Source organism: Macrobrachium rosenbergii, chromosome 14 (assembly GCF_040412425.1).
Source record: "Macrobrachium rosenbergii isolate ZJJX-2024 chromosome 14, ASM4041242v1, whole genome shotgun sequence".
Taxonomy (NCBI): Eukaryota; Metazoa; Arthropoda; class Malacostraca; order Decapoda; family Palaemonidae; genus Macrobrachium; species Macrobrachium rosenbergii.
Window position 1 is genome coordinate 54809771 of NC_089754.1, and position 17500 is coordinate 54827270.

Genomic DNA, 17500 nt, shown 5'->3' on the forward strand with positions numbered 1-17500 from the left:
CTCTCTCTCTCTCTCTCTCTCTCTCTCTCTCTCTCTCTCTCTCTCTCTCTCTCTCCATTTATTGATGTGATCCTTTTCCTTACATGTGATTCTCTCTCTCTCTCTCTCTCTCTCTCTCTCTCTCTCTTCTCTCTCTCTCTCTCTCTCTCTCTCTCCATTTATTGATGTGATTCTTTTCTTGACATGTGATTGGTTTCTCTCTCTCTCTCTCTCTCTCTCTCTCTCTCTCTCTCTCTCCATTTATTGATGTGATTCTTTTATTGGCATGTGATTGGCTCTCTCTCTCTCTCTCTCTCTCTCTCTCTCTCTCTCTCTCTCTCTCTCTCTCTCTCTCTCTCTCTCTCTCTCTCTCTCTCGTTTCGAAAGTATTGTGTCACGGTTCCTGGGTACTCTTACGTGTTTCTAACATCTGGTGATTTTATTTTATTTTATTTTATTTTATTTTTACCTTGGTAAGGTTTATGTTATGGTGTTACTGGAATTGTAATTATGATTTTATGTTGCTGCATTATACTTGTGGTAATGATAATTTCGTGATAGCTTTGGTACAGTATAGTGTTACTGTTGTAGTGTCGTGATTTTGATGTTGAAACTTTGAATTGTTTTATGATATTATATCATGATTGTTATTAATATCCTATGGTTGCAGTTACTGTATATTGAGTGTTACTTGATATATGTGAGTGTCCTATGGATTAAGTTATTGTATATTGAGTGTTACTTCTGATTTATTGATTTCGATTTTGTGCAGTCATCGTTTTTTGCTGTAGTGTCGTGAATTTGATGTTGTAACTTTGAATTGTGATAGTGTATCATGATTGTTATCAATATCCTACGGTTGTAGTTACTGTATATCGAGTGTTACTCGATACATATGAATGCCCTATGCATTGATTTATTGTATATTGAGTGTTACTTCTGATTTATCACGATTTTTGCGCAGTCACCCTTTTTTTTTTTTCCAGAAGGAAGGCACAAACTTCTCATTCTCTATAGACGCCTAAATAAGGCCCGTCCAAGGCTAGCGAGTCGAAGTATGTAAAGGACTTCGGAGCAAGCGAAAGTAGCACTTGCAGGAGGGGGACTCAAGTCAGGTTTTCCTCTGACACCCCCCCATTTTTATGCAAGTAAGGTCTCCGGTGGCACGGAAAATCGGTCGTTCTGGCGCTTCTAGTTTAGGAGCCTTTCCGCTTGGCGCCGTTTCGTCAAAATGTGGACTTTGAACATTTTTGTCCAAGCCTGCCGAATTCAATCAAATTTTGTCGGTTTGGTTTGTGCCGCCACCGAATTTTATGGGCAAGGTCGTCTGGAGTTAGCTAGGTTTTTATTTTGTGCGGTTCTTAAGTTTATCTACATTTTTTTTTTTTGGGGGGGCCCTTGTCTTCATTGTTTCGTAATTTACCGGACATTCACATTCCAGATCGATCGATTATATAGTAACGTTCCAGACCAGCCAAATTTGGCCACATCTCTTAGCAAGAGAATGATTATTGTTTAAATTTTTTAGTATATATGTATACATGTATATATATTATATTATATTATATTATATTATATTATATTATATTATATTATAATAAATTTCTGACTCACATCAGGATGGAACCCAGGTCTTTCAAATGAACGACCAACCATAGCTCTGGTCTTTTCATTTGAAAGACCCGGGTTCGATCCTGATGTGAGTCAGAAATTTATTTCTGTTCCACACGTAACTGTGTGTTGATATTTCTAATATATATATATATATATATATATATATATATATATATATATATATATATATATATATATATATATATATATATATATATATATATAAAATGATTCCTCTTGAAAGATCGATATAAATCCCCAATCGGCATCTGCCTCCACTTCTTCTTCTTCATCATCCCGGAGGATCCCATTTTCATCGTGTTTTGAAGTCTGTCTCAGACTCACTCTCTCACAGTCACCAGTTGACTCAGTGTGGTTGTAGCGTTATCACGAGGAGGGTGTGCGTTCCCTTACTCGTCGGTTTCCAAATGCTGTGAAGCACAGGTCATTTTCAGTGGTGATTGCGGTATTTTTCGGGAGAGAATACATCGACGCATCAAACCCTCTTTGTTTTATGTGACGTGATAGACGGATAAACCGTCGATTCGCCCGAAATCGCTGGTTTTCGGATAATTGGTACTAGGGCTCTCTCGGCAGGTAACAGGTGCCATGTGTGGATTTTAATGGCTGCTGCGGGTGGATTTCTGTATTTGGAAAAGTCAGTGAGACCGATATGAAAACTCGTCCCAGCAGTTTCAAGATGTATCCCCGTGGATTGAGTTGGAGTTTGTGACACTTGGAAGTTTGTGAAGGAGCCTCCTCCAGCGGTTAATGTTCAACTTGGCCGTTTGGGAGCAATTGCAGGCGAGCAGGTGGCCGCTCGGTGTTTTGAACGAACTCGTACGTGGAAGGTCAAACTTCTTCTTTTGAAAGAGGCCAGAAAATTGTTTATTGGGGGCTTGTGAAGCTTTTTTTTTTTATTTATGAGTTTTCTTCTGTTTTGTTGCTTGTTTTTCTGTTTGTTATACATTTATATATATATATATATATATATATATATATATATATATATATATATATATATATATATATATATATATATATTTTTTTACAACCATGCTGCCACTGAGAAAAAACACACTAACACTATATATATTATATATATACAGTATATAATTAAAACATTTTGTTATTTAAAAATTATTATATACACGTACACATGCTCTATATTTATGTATATGTATATATATATATATATATATATATATATATATATATATATATATATATATATATATATATATATATATATATATAATATGACAACCATGCAGGGAGTGACTAAGAGATTACTGTCCTCAGATTCCGCATCATCATTGAATTTCTCTTTAGTAGTTTTCATTGAACAAGTTTCCTGCATTGTTCGTTGTGCATTATAATTTTGAACGTTGATCGACCCGCTAAAATATCTTGTTTTTTTTCCTTTTTCATTGGAAATCTTGCGAATCGTGACGTTCACCAAATTATCACTGGCGTTATTCGCTTTATCTAAATCCCGAAATCGTGATTAAAATAGCGATCGATAAACTCCCTTCTCCGACATTCCTTGAGCCTCAGTTTCGCCAGATCCGTGAATCATTGTTACACACACACCTGAGTCACAGGTAGCAGCAGCCTGATTCAAGGAAGTGTGGGCCGGAGTGAACGTTGAAATTACCAGCAGGAGTAACTTGGATTTTTCTTCTCCCTGCAGCGCCTTGCTAAATTGAATCAGGGGTCTTGGCAAATGTAAGAAATCTCTTTCTTGACTGACGTTACTACTCGGGGGTCTGAAAGTATGACAAATGTAAGATATCTCTTCCTTGACTGAGGTTACTACTCGGGGGTCTGAAAGTATGACAAATGTAAGAAATCTCTTCCTTGACTGAGGTTGCTACTCGGGGGTCTGAAAGTATGAAAAATGTCAGAAATCTCTTTCTTGACTGAGGTTACTACTCGGTGGTCTGAAAGTATGACAAATGTAAGAAATCTCTTCCTTGACTGAGGTTGCTACTCCGGGGTCTGAAAGTGTGACAATTGTCATAAATCTCTTTCTTGACTGACGTTATTACTCGGGGGTCTGAAAGTATGACAAATGTCAGAAATCTTTCTTGATTGACGTTACTACTCGGGAGTCTGAAAGTGTGACAATTGTAAGAAATCTCTTGACTGAGGTTACTACTCGGGGGTCTGAAAGTATGACAAATGTAAGAAATCTCTTTCTTGACTGAGGTTGCTACTCGGGGGTCTGAAAGTATGACAATTGTAAGAAATCACTTGACTGAGGTTACTACTCGAGGGTCTGAAAGTATGACAAATGTCAGAAATCTCTTTCTTGACTGAGGTTGCTACTCGGGGGTCTGAAAGTATGACAAATGTCAGAAATCTCTTGACTGAGGTTACTACTCGGGGTCTGAAAGTATGACAAATGTAAGAAATCTCTTTCTTGACTGAGGTTACTACTCGGGGGTCTGAAAGTATGACAAATGTAAGAAATCTCTTTCTTGACTGACGTTACTACTCGGGCGTCTGAAAGTGTGACAAATGTAAGAAATCTCTTTCTTGACTGACGTTACTACTCGGGTGTCTGAAAGTGTGACAAATGTATGAAAATTATCTTTCGTAATTTAGGCTATATACTCGGGGGTCTGAAAATAAATTTATGAATTTGTTCATTTGTTTGACTTTTCATTTCGGTGTATATAAGACTTTATTGATTTGGGTTTTTAGACGTTAGAGATGAAGTTTCATTGATATATGGGTTACTTTTGCGTATATGATGTGTTAATATTGAAAAAAAATCTTGCTACAGTTACGTTTTTAATATGTTTTTGAAATCGATATATGTATATATATATATATATATATATATATATATATATATATATATATATATATATATATATATATATATATACTAGAGGTTATATTCTTTCCGTAGCAGTTGTTCAGCTCCTTGCACCTGCAAATTCCCGCATGGTTACGTAACCTTGATAAACTCGAGGAAATCTATACTTATGTTCAATGTATGGATTTAAAGGAATATAGTCGAACTAATAAGGTTCATTTAAAACTTAAAAATCTGTATACAGTAAGTATTATATACAGTAAGTATATATATATATATTATATATATATATATGCATATATGTATGTATATATGTATATAGATATATATAATGTATATTTATATATAAAGAATTCCTTTACCATCCGCCTTTGAGGTTTCAAGGTCAAGGAGAAGAATATAGAATTTAGGCCAAAGACCAAGCACTGGGACCTATGAGGTCATTCAGCTCTGAAGCGGAAATTGACAGTAAAAAGGTTTGAAAGGTGTAACGGGAGGAAAACCTCAAAGCAGTTGGGACGGAAGAAGGAGAATATGAACGGAGGTCCAGTAAAAAAGGATTGAAACGGGTTGCATGTAGCTAGGGGCCGAAGGCACGCCGCGAAGAACTTCAAGTAATAATGCCTACGGTGCACCGCATGAGGTGCACTGACGGCACTTACGGGGTTCAAGGTCTAGGAGACCGCGTTAAGTAAGACTGACAGACGGAGACAGGAGTGACGGACTGGCTTGCCATTGAACAGGGAAGTCACGGGACGGTCCAGTGTATGTATAGATGTATAAGTCACGTCTCCTATCGGGTATTATTGAGAGCCTAAGCTGATTACACACAGAAGTACGCACACACACTCGCATCCGCTTTGGTAAGCGCAGTGGGAAATTTCATAAGTGGATATATGCCCCCCCCCCTTTTTTTTTTCTTTGATAAGAGTACGAGGACGGATATTCTCTCTCTCTCTCTCTCTCTCTCTCTCTCTCTCTCTCTTCTTGGTATTGGTACATTTTCTCTTACACCTGTGTGAAAATTCTCTCTCTCTCTCTCTCTCTCTCTCTCTCTCTCTCTCTCTCTCTCTCTCTCTCTCTCTCTCTCTCTCTCTCTCTCTCTCTCTCTCTCTCATTCTTTGTACTGGTACATGTTTTTACCACTTGTGCCAAAATTCTCCCATCAGTACTCTCTCTCTCTCTCTCTCTCTCTCTCTCTCTCTCTCTCTCTCTCTCTCTCTCTCTGTGTGTGTGTGTGTGTATGTATGGGTATTCTTTTGGTACCTGCATTACATCTGCAGGTTTTGTGTGTGTGTGTGTGTTTGTATAGGTATTCTTTTGGTACCTGCATTATATCTGCAGGTCTTGTGTGTGTGTGTGTGTGTGTTTGTACAGGTATTCTTTTGGTACCTTCATTATATATCTTTGGGGGTGTGTGTGCTTGTATGGATATTCTTTTGGCACCTTCATTATATCTGCAGATCTTTTGTGTGTGTGTGTGTGTGTGTGTGTGTGTGGATGGATCGTTGTGGCCACAAGACGCCTGCATGCAATTTCGTGACTTTCAGTTGAGGTGAGCCTGCTAATAGATACAATAATTGAAGTCTATATTTTTCCCGTGATGGTTTCTGCTGAGTTGGGATTTATGGCCTCAGTCCGTAATGAACAGATTTGATTCTTCCTCAGAGCCGATTCTCGTTTCCTTCTTGATTTTTATGACTTTTGAGCTGACGATCACGTGATCTAGTGATAATGATAGAATTAGTGAAAGTAATTTATTATTATTATTATTCGTATGGAACATTGCAAAGTGAGCTTTAACTTGACTTAATAAAACTTTTAAAGTTGGAATTTTCTCACAAAAGGAGAACACAGCTGGGGTCATATATTTGAAAGTTGAATAACAACATCTCTCGTTAATTTGACAACTAAAACACTAGAAGTAGCAACAATAAGAATATGAAGAATTACAGTACCATTCTTAAAAAGAGTTCATGACAGGTTCAATCTCACAAAATGCTCCAGAAAAAGTTAGAATTTTCTCACAAAAGGAGTAGCACACAACTGGGGCTGGATAACAACATCGCTTGTTAAATTGACAACCAAACCATCATATCAATAATAATGATGTGAATAAGACGAATTACAATACCATTTTGAAAGAGTTCGTGACAGCTGTCATAATGAATAGGTTCTAGCTCACAAAATATTCTAGAAAAAACTGTCTCTTGACATCTCGACTATGGAAATGAAGTGAAGCCTGCCCTTGGAGATCGCCGTAGACGACTCCCCTTGTTCCTGACCTCACACGAACGCCATCAAAAGAAAACACCACGTGACCTTGAACTTGGGGAAACTGACGGGCGCCTCTTTGATTCCCTTTACGAAACCAGAAGGAAAAATGAGAAAATGGCGTCTTCTCGAACTGACTCATGTTTCTCGTTGCGTCTCGCGAGCGTTTTGTCATGCGCGAGTTTCTGCAGGGTGTCGTCTTATGTAAATGGGATTGTTTGGCGTTGTTCCTCCCGGGAGCTGGAAGAAGGTACTCTTTCGCTTTTGTGTCAGTGGGGATGGCTTTGTGAAGTGGAGCGTCCAGGTTTTATGTAAATAGAGTATGTGCGGGATGATGTTTTCCAGACACATATACAAACATCTGTATATTTTTGTGTGTATATATATATATATATTGTGTGTGTGTATGTATAAAACTAAATCACGAAAATGTGGAACGTGATGAATATATAAACAAACAGACAGAATCCTCGAAGGAAAGGAAACATTGAGTACTGCAAGGCCTTTCGACTTCTTGTCCTTGACTTTAGCTAAGTAAAGGACAAGAAGTCGAAAGGCCTTGGACTAATATATATATATATATATATATATATATATATATATATATATATATATATATATATATATATATATATATATATATTATAACCTCTCCTTATGGAAATAATAATCCGAGCTAGGGGCGTAAGTTAAAAATCTTGTATTCACTGGTAGAATTCGTATGGGTCAATTCCTTTTTTATGCAGCCATTATCATCAGTAGTATTTTAGTTTAGGTGTCATTTATATAGTATTGCTATTCATGTCATACCTAATTTTTACAAGTCCTTGAATTTCCACCCAATTTAGCTGACGTCAGGTATATAGTCTCTCACCTTGTTTACAAATCAGTCCCCGTTCGTGTTTGTTGTTGTTGTTGTTTTGCTGTTGTTCCTCCGGGCGTTGGCTGGGCTGTTTCTCTTCTCCCTTCCCTGTTTATAACCTGTTTGCTTGGTGTTTTCAGTCACGCAAAAGGCCATGTTTACTCCTCGCTGTGTTCGCAGGGTGTCGGGTTCCGAGTAACTCGAACTGATCTGGAGGCTCGGTGGAGTTTCGTTTCTTTTAATTACGGAATGTTTCGGACGTTGTCGTTGGCTGGGGGGTTGTAAATAACAAGCACAGTAACAGTTGTAGTTGTTGTTACTTGAGGTGTTGTTGCGCTGGCGTGGGCTCCTGCTCTATTGAGGAGCCAGGTGGAGCCAGATTTTGATTTGGAGCGTTATTTTTTGTTTTAACACATCAGATGGTTTGATTTTTAGTTTTCTGTAAAAGAAAACTATTGTGCCGGTTTTGTCTGGCCGTCCGCACTTTTTCTGTCCACCCTCGGATCTTAAAATCTACTGAGGCTAGAGGGCTGCAAATTGGTATGTTGATCATCCACCTTCCAACCATCAAACATACCAAATTACATCCCTTTAGCCTCAATAGTTTTTACTGTATTTAAGGTTAAAGTTAGCCATAATCGTTCATCTGGTAACGATATAGGACACGCCACCACCAGCCCGTGGTTAAAGTTTCACGGGCCGCGGCTCATACAGCATTATACCGAGACCACCGAAAGATCGATCTATTTTCGGTGGCCTTGATTATACGCTGTAGCGGCTGTGCAGAAAACTCGATTGCGCCGAAGAAACTTCGGCGCATTTTCTACTTATTTTATCTGTGGTCTTTTGAAGGGCATTAAATTTGGCAGGGTTAGGTACACCTCAAAAGTTGTTATATATTCAGCACATGGGTGAAGGTCGATTTTATTCTATCTTGAACTTCGTTTGCTTTGACCTTTACGATGCCAAGAGCGTTTGTTATACTCCAGCATCGCCTTGTATGGATGCTTGGAATTCATCCTTGTTTTGCAAATGATCTAAAATCATTTATGATTCGGTTTGCTTTATTTGATTGATTCTGTCTCGGTGTTTGAACGCATTTGTAAATATTGAGTTTGTCTAACCTATTACATACTAGCTAGGAAGATGAGGAAAAATAACTTACGCTCTCTCTCTCTCTCTCTCTCTCTCTCTCTCTCTCTCTCTCTCTCTCTCTCTCTCTCTCTGCATATTTTTTTCTAGCAATGTGGCTTTTGTCATGATATTCTGTACAAGTTGAAAACGTGGATACTTCTTGTATATTATGATTTTATTGTTGATCTGATCCTTTTGGCAAAATCTGTTTGAGGCTTCGTGAATAGCTTACTTTGACAAGTACTTATGAAAATGAGTAAGGAAATATGATCTCTCTCTCTCTCTCTCTCTCTCTCTCTCTCTCTCTCTCTCTCTCTCTCTCTCTCTCTCTCTCTCCTCTCTCTCTCTCTCTCTCATATTTGTATGTGTGGCTCTTGTCAAGAAATGGTGTACATAGTGGAAAACGGCGTCACTTTATACAGTATATACCTAATTATTATTGACATTATGATCTTTGTTCTCAGAAGATATGATTTTTATCTCTCTCTCTCTCTCTCTCTCTCTCTCTCTCTCTCTCTCTCTCTCTCTCTCTCTCTCTCTCTCTCTCTCTCACATATTTTTATGTTTTTTATCAGTATGGCTTTTGTCAAGAATTGCTGTACTAAGTTGAAAACGTCGTCACTTTATATGTGCCTAATTAATATTGATATTATGATCTTTGTTCTCAGCATATATGATTTATATCTCTCTCTCTCTCTCTCTCTCTCTCTCTCTCTCTCTCTCTCTCTCTCTCTCTCTCTCTCTCTGTTTTCTGCCAGTATGGCTTTTGTCAAGATAGTAAGTTCGTCGTGATTATATATACCTAATTATTATTGATATTCTGATCTTTTGTTTTCAGCAGATGATTTTCATCTCTCTCTCTCTCTCTCTCTCTCTCTCTCTTCTCTCTCTCTCTCTCTCTCTCTCTCTCTCTCTCCATCCTTTTGATATATCCTTCCTTGGTATTAACCTTGACCCTTCTTTCCCATCCTTCTTCGTGCATAGACCACCCCACCCCACCCCCACTCAGACATATATATAGATCTCGCCCCGCCCCCCGTCCCCGTCCCCGCATCTCCTCTCCCACTTGTCCCTGTCCGCCCGCCGTAAACAAAGCTCCTTCTTCAGTAGATTCTGCTACAGAAGGTCTAGTTGTCCGTCCATCACATGTCCTATTAGCGTTGGACATTTTGAGCGATCGTCGTTTGCTTTAAAAAGCGAGGAACTACACCCATTAATAGTCCTTAGGAAATCCTCTCTCTCTCTCTCTCTCTCTCTCTCTCTCTCTCTCAGACAGGCACAGTTATTCAGCGTTTCCGTTCGTCTCGAACTCCCTCTTCACATCTGTTGGTACTGGGTATTTTTTTTTTTTTTTGTAGTGTTCTGATCAAGGATTCCACGTCGTGTTTAATGCTAGATTTTATGTATATTTGTGTTACTAAAATGGTAGACTTTCATTTGGAACAAAAGTACAATTTTGAAAATAACATTGTCAGCAGTCGAATAAAGATAAATGGACGCCTTAGATATATACGTACAAAAAACAGTGAAGAATTAACGAAAAATCATGGAAAGGTTCTTCGGTCGAGAGGGTTTAAAATCACACTACATAAGTTGAGCATCATCGTCCTCAGTAACAGTGCCAGGAAACAGTGCCGCACGTCAGTGCACCTCATGCCAGTTGATTCATAGTGCAACTGCTTTGAGGTTTTACCTCCTGTTACGCCTTTCAAACCTATTACTGTCAGTTTCCGTGTCAGCGCTGAATGACCTCTTAGGTCCCAGTGCTTGACCTTTGGCCTAAATTCTACATTCAATTCAGTCATCATCCTCAGCAACAGTGCCAGGAAACCGTTCCACAGCTTTGCGGTAGAGGGATCGAAACATACATCACCGTGGCATCTCGGGATTACAATGGCGGTTCTGTGCAGGTTCTATACAAAGCGAGAAGCGCGCGTTAAATCTCGGGGTAGCGGAAATTCCGAGACGAAATATAATGAGCGTGTGGAAGGTGGCTGAAGGATATTATGTATCTCCCGACCGGGGTCTAATTTCCCTTAATGGGGGGAAAAGAAAAGTTTCTCTTGAGCATCTGGTAGGGGGAGAAGTGTTTCCCTGGAATAGTAGAACGAAGGAACTGATATTTGTGACATTATTGCCATCATTTATGTAGGTACAGGAAGCCTCCTAACTTTTTGATAGTATGAAGTAGTATGTTTGTCAAGTTGTTGTTGTTATTATTATTATTATTTCGGTAGATGAAACCTATTCCCATGGAACAACCCCACCAAAGGGGCCACTGACTTGAAATTCAAACTTCCAAAGAATGTTGGTTTCAACCTCCCACCGCAGCAGACGCCCCCAGCACTGCAGCAGTAGCCGATCACGATACAGAGCCAGCGGCTTTTTCATCGCCCTGGGGAGTCGCGAACTCCCCGCGGCATCTGTGAGGCATGCCACGACGCTAACCCATACACCAGGAGATATGAAGTGGAAAGAAAAATGGGTGATGTCATGAATTGGGAATAGTGACTGAATATTATGCTCGCAGCTGGATCTTGGCGGGCGGGGGTGGGGGCTGGGGGGATATTTATGCATGTATGAGCATCAAAGGGTAATTTATAAGCGTCTGTAATTACCCCCCACCCAATATCATCCATGCATTCATGACCAACTGTGGCTATGAAACAGAAGCAGGTGGCGGACGGGCGGGCGATGCGTTTCGGTCTTCAAGGAACCTCTCTGAAAGGGCTAAACCTCATCCCCCCCCCTCCCACCACTTCCCCTAATCCAGTAGTAACCCCCTTCCCCCAATTTACCTTTGACCCTTCCTCCTTCCCACTGCACCTCAAGTTCCTCTTCATCCAAGTTCTCATCGCTCCTATCATCCTTTTTTTCTTCTTCTTTTTCCCCTCCTAATGAGGTGAAGTGGTACATTTGAAACTCCTTATTTCTGTCCCAATTCGCAGGCAGTTTTTGTGTCCCAGTTGAGAGGTCTTTCACAGTCAGCAGCAGTTGTGGATTTTGTTCAGTCGGAGGGATTTCGTTCTCAACTTCTCATAGAAGGGTAGTGTGTGGAGTGTAGTTCTTATACTTTGTATCTTGTATCTTGTATGTTATATATATACATTTATATATATATATATATATATATATATATATATATATATATATATATATATATATATATATATATATATATATATATATATTACTAACAGGACCTCATTCAAACTGGATGGTATCTAAATTGGAGTATTTATTCAGAAAGAGTTACAAGCTTTCTCGGACAAACAGACCTCATTATCAAGTATCCGTAAAGTAATTCTACTAATGCACAGAACAATTGTGTATGTGATAACGTTGAGATATATAAATATATAAATGTATAAATATATAAAATACACACACACACAACCTTGCACGTGTATGGAGTAGGCGTTTGCTTGTATGTACGACGGAATGCGCTCCGCAAGGCAATCTGTATTCTTTTAATATGATTATCCTCTGCTAATCGAACATGGTCCGCCCATGGTAGCAGGTGCGCCCGTCGATTTATTTATAGTGAGTGCGTGCCGTCTTCGTTCAGGAGGATTGTTCTCAGTTTTTCCAATGGACGGACGCTCTATCCAGCGACGCGTGGAGGAGAGGACGAGACCCTCGTCCTTGGACCATAGCCTGAGGGCTCCTGGGCTCCTCCTCCTCCTCCTCCAACTTTTTAGTTTTTTCTTTTAATGCACCGTCCATGACTTGTTATTATCCTGGACGGTACTTGTTTTTGTCTGAAAGTTCCGAAGATACCCCCTCCCCCCTGTCACCGTCCTCCTCCTCCTCCTCCTCCTCCTCTCCCCCCGACAGGAGGAAGCGAAGAGTCCCTTTTACGACGGCCCACTTGCACTTTGCTGCACGCAGTTATCACGCAACACATTACACCCACTCAAGCAAGGTCCTCCCACCCATCCACCCACTCAAGGAGGTCTTCTCACCCATCCACCCACTCAAGGAGGTCTTGCCACCCATCCACCCACTCAAGGAGTCTTCCCACCCATCCACCCACTGGCCCACCACCCCCTAATGCACGATGCCTTGTGGGCCTGTTCGCGGTTGATGAGGCCTATGATTTCCCCATGGCTTATCTGACACTCAGATCACTTGAGGTTTATTGCAACGTCCATTGATATCCTCGATATATGTTTCCTCAAGGCGTTGTATTGCACGTCTGAGGTTAGGGTTCCTTTTTACGGATGGCTCCGGGATTCCTGGGAACTTCGAAGTGCAGACTTTGTTTAGATGAGAGGCCTTGCTTGAATGTGTATAGTCAGTCAATATGCCCCAGACTGATTAGGTTTTATCTAAGTTACAGTAACTCATTTCATTCTTTCGATTTTTGCTCTGTAAGAAAGTGGCTTGAAACCTGCTTCTCAACCATCGAACCGATACGCTACATAAACTCACAGGGTAAGGATAGTGTGTAGTCAGAATGATCTTATTGACTTGGCACTGTCATACACAGAAAAAACTGGCTTTTTATATCGTTGGTCCCATCAGAGTTTTTCTTTTGTTACTTGACATATTACAAGTGCATGGCTCGTTGGTAACCTGGCTACCTCCTACGATAAAAATAGGCCACTGTACCATTACTCTGCCAGATCGCCTCCCAGGAAGAAATTCGTTCCTATCATTTTATTTTTAATTTTCTTCCCTTTGTATCTAAGAGTTAAGTGCCCTCCTCACTGTATAATCTAGCGGCGAGGGCATATGGTCGTCAGACACCATGTGTTATCTCCGCTCAGGCAGAAGCGTTCCACCTTTCTGTTTATTTCATCTTAACCTGATGAACTCCTTTCCCGAGTGGAACTCCGGTGATATCGCTCCGTTCCCAGGTACTGTGCAGCGCTTCTGTGCCTCTGGGAGGCCCAAGGGGTATAGTGTGGACTCTTCTGCGAAGGGTTCCCCTTTAGGGCTAAGCTCGGTTTCCCAACTCCGGGGCATTTTCGTGTGCCCTGGAGGAAAGAAGAGGCCGCCCCCATTCGTCAATGCCCTACATTTTGTTTCAAGGTCACCGGAAGCTTAAAGGGTTCCCCCCCCCTTTTTTTCCCCCTTCCCGTCTGTCAAAATACTTCTTCGCTTTAACCTGTCGCCTGTTAGCCCCTTCGGTTTATACCCCACCTCCCATCTCCTCCAACCCCCTCCTCCATCTTCTCCACCCCCATGCAACCACCACTACCCCGGAAATTTCCAATACGCGGAGCAAGGGTCTGGCAGACACCTGAATTACCGCCGCGACCAACAAGTTTTAGAAAGTTCATTCGTACTGGAATAAGGCAGGTCCTCGTCGGCGCTTTCCCCAGTTATGGGGGAAAACAGTTGGATTATTTTAGGACGCTGCAGCGATCGTTATGGTCACAGAAACGCTGCGCCGCTGGCATTTTTCATTTGCCCAAATTGAGGCGCAATGAGTGTTTATCCCCCTGGGTTGCATTCAGGAGAAGCTTGTACTTTCACGATAGTGTCTAGTGGGGATGTTCGTTTTCCTAGTTTGTCTTTTTTTTTTTAGGATGATTGAGCCTCGGTAGACGTCTTCCTTTGTGTATTCCTATTCTGGGGGGGGATGCCTCTCATTCCGTCGTTAAGGTGTATGCATGTTAGGTTTGGTAGTTGGCTAGGAAGTTCGTTTTGAAGTTGTGTGTTGTAGCTCCGAATGCATACTTTATAGTTTAGCTTACATTTTCTGTCAGGTTTTAGGTTTCGGAAGTTCGAAGTTTGAAGAAATTGCACACTGTATATATCTTCTTGTATATCTATCTATCTATCTATCTATCTATCTATCTGTGTCTATCTATATACATACATACATACATACATACATACGCATATGCATATGCATATGCATAGCTGTCTTCCTGTGTATATATATCTATTTATCTATCTACATACATGCATATGCATATCTATCTTCCTGTCTATATATTTATCTATTCATCTGTCTACATACATACATACATATGCATACGCATACGCATATCTGTCTTCCTGTCTATATGTTTATCTATTTATCTGTCTACATACATACATACATACATATGCATACGCATATCTGTCTTACTGTCTATATATTTATCCATTTATCTATCTACATACATATGCATATCTATTTTCTTGTCTATATATTTATGTCTACCTGTATACATATACATATACATATACATAGTGGCGATGACTTGAGACCTGGGAAATCTATAATCCTTCTGGGACGCATTTCACACCCTAGAGATTTTTCATCTTTACTTTCCTCCATATTTCCGTGTCCTTTATTGACTGTGCTGCTTTGCTATTCGCCTCGTCTAGACTAGGTGGCGGCTTCTCTCTTCTCTCTCTCTCTCTCTCTCTCTCTCTCTCTCTCTCTCTCTCTCTCTCACCGTGCATTTTGGGGCTCTGTCTCTGTAGACACTGGGAACTCCAGGCATCGTGCGGTGACGTCTGGGTGTCTTTTTTGAAATTCATTTGTATCTGTTCATCTACGGTGCATCGCTATAATGTGACCGGAAATAATAGGTAAAAAGCTACAATGATGGTGTGAGCGATTGTATTTTTTTGCATTTTGGAAAAAATACAATCGCTCATGTACATCATTGTGGCTTTTTTACTTCATTTGTTTGTGGTCAGCTGGTGATTGTTTTGATGCGAAGATCCTTCAATTTCGACCACACGATTGAGACGGTCGTCTTGAAATTCGGTTGTAACAATACTACACTCTCGAAGTTAACCAGCGTTGGCTCTGGTCAGTACTTGGATGAGTGACCACCGAGATGAGATAGACACCGTCGGTGCAAAAGATCCTTGAACACTCTTTGGGGAGGGCGTTGGGCTAGCTACCTCACCCCACAAATACCCGATGAAAATTAGAATGCTGGCTGTTTCTGGTGCTATCTTCTGTAAGGGGATAAACCGCATACTGAACAAAATGGTTTGTTTTTATGTATTGCTGTGATTAAGATTTTTGTTATGGATGTAGGTGAAGGTTTTTATGAATCATTTTTTTATGTTCTACAGTTATTTTTGTTGGGAAATTCGGCGGCTTTAAGAAGATTTTTTAGGCGTGTCATTGCTTGTGGTTGAATCACCAGAATAGTGTGATTGTGAGAAAGGATTAGGCTACGTATTTAAGTTATTTTTTTATCGCTGCCTCCATTGTATTTTATACGGCCGATCCCCGTCAGTTTTAAGCAGCAAGTATTTTAGGATGAGGTTGCAAGCCCCATCCTTTTTAGAACTCTACTGTCTTGGGTTTTGGGTGTTGGGATATATTTGCATTGATATTACGCCTGCTTGCTGACGTCATCATCGATGCCGAGTAGGTTTGGTTGAACGAATGGTTAAGAATCTCTCTCTCTCTCTCTCTCTCTCTCTCTCTCTCTCTCTCTCTCTCTCTCTCTCTCTCTGTAGGCATTACTGAGGGTTCTTTGCAGCTTCCCCTTTCGTTCCTTTCACTGTACCTCCTTTCATATTCTCTTTCTTCCATCTTGCTTTCCACCCTCTCCTAGCAATTGATTCATAGCGCAACTGCTTTGAAGTTTTCCTCCTGTTACACCTTTCAGACTTTTACTGTCAATTTCCGTTTCAGCGCTGAATGACCTCATAGGCCCCAGTGCTTGGGTTTTGGCCTAAATTCTATATTCAAATCAATACTCACATTTGATCTTCATTCATATTTTTTTAATGTGGCTTCTTTGTTTTGCGTTCCTTTATATTACTCTTGGTTTTTCTATCGGTTTTTCTTCTCGGCGGTGGGTTTTTTTTTTTTATTTGCTTGTTCCAGTGTGGAGCTTTTATCCGTATTTTCGTTCGGGTATCTCATCCTTAAGGGGGCAAGGGCGAGACCCCGAACTTTTTCCAGGGTATTGGTCGAGACATCCCTTGAGGATGTATGAAGCATGCCATTGTTCATGAACATCGTATGCTTGTCATTGTGTGTGTGTGTGTTTGTATTATATATATATATATATATATATATATATATATATATATATATATATATATATATATATATATATATTATGTGTGTGTGTGTGTGTGTGTGTGTGTGTGTGTACTCGGGTGTAGATACTTTTGTAGACTTACGTTGTGTGTAAACACTTGTGTTTACTTCAGTGCATTTAATCGTGACCGCCTGTTTGTGCATGTAGATGCGTGGCAGCTTTTTAGAAAATCAGGAGGAATATCATTGTGTGTTTGTACGCAGTATATTTTTGTTACTTCTGCCTGTTTGTAAGCGTTGTGCGTAGTCTTGTGTATGTGAGTGACGGGCTGTTTGTGTATGTATGTGTGTGTGCGCGTGCTGCGTTTTAGAAAAGCAGAAATATCATTGTGTGTTTGTGCGAAGTATATTTTTGTATACTTTGCTTGTGTGTATGCACTTCTGTGTAGTCTTGTGTATGTGACCGTCTGTGTTTGTGTGTTTATGTATGTGTGCGTGTTTGTGTGTATGTGGCTGCTTTTTAGGAAGTCAGGAGACACATTAGTGTGTTTGCACGAAAAGTATGTTTTTGTACACTTCGGCTTGTGTTATTCATTTGCACGTAGTCTTGTGTATGTGACCGTCTGTGTTTGTGTGTGTGTGTGTGGCTGCTTGTTAGAAGATCGGGAGAAATATCTTGGTGAGTTTGTACGAAGTATATTTTTGTATACTTTGTTTGTGTGTATTCATTTGCTTGTAGCCTTGTGTAAGCGACCGTCTGTTTGTGCATGTAGTGTGCGTGTATGAGTGTGTGTGTGTATGTGGCTGCTTTTTAGAAAATCAGAAGAAGTATGCCTTTGCGGTGTTGTCCCTC

At 40.3% G+C, this 17500-nt stretch overlaps 1 protein-coding gene across 17 annotated transcripts in view; it reads left to right on the plus strand.

Moving 5' to 3' along the window:
- The window catches only part of kat80 (katanin 80), a 214553-nt gene that overhangs the window by 16918 nt on the left and 180135 nt on the right, over positions 1-17500 (plus strand). For 3 of the 17 annotated variants that reach the window (XM_067116968.1, XM_067116963.1, XM_067116973.1), the window contains exon 1: positions 1958-2037. The exons of 10 other annotated variants lie outside the window; for them this stretch is intronic. The gene's annotated coding sequence lies outside the window, so the exon portion shown is untranslated. Of the gene's footprint in view, positions 1-1921; positions 2038-17500 lie in introns of those variants that run through there. 4 more of the 17 variants (XM_067116957.1, XM_067116952.1, XM_067116951.1 and 1 more) reach the window with 4 other exon arrangements.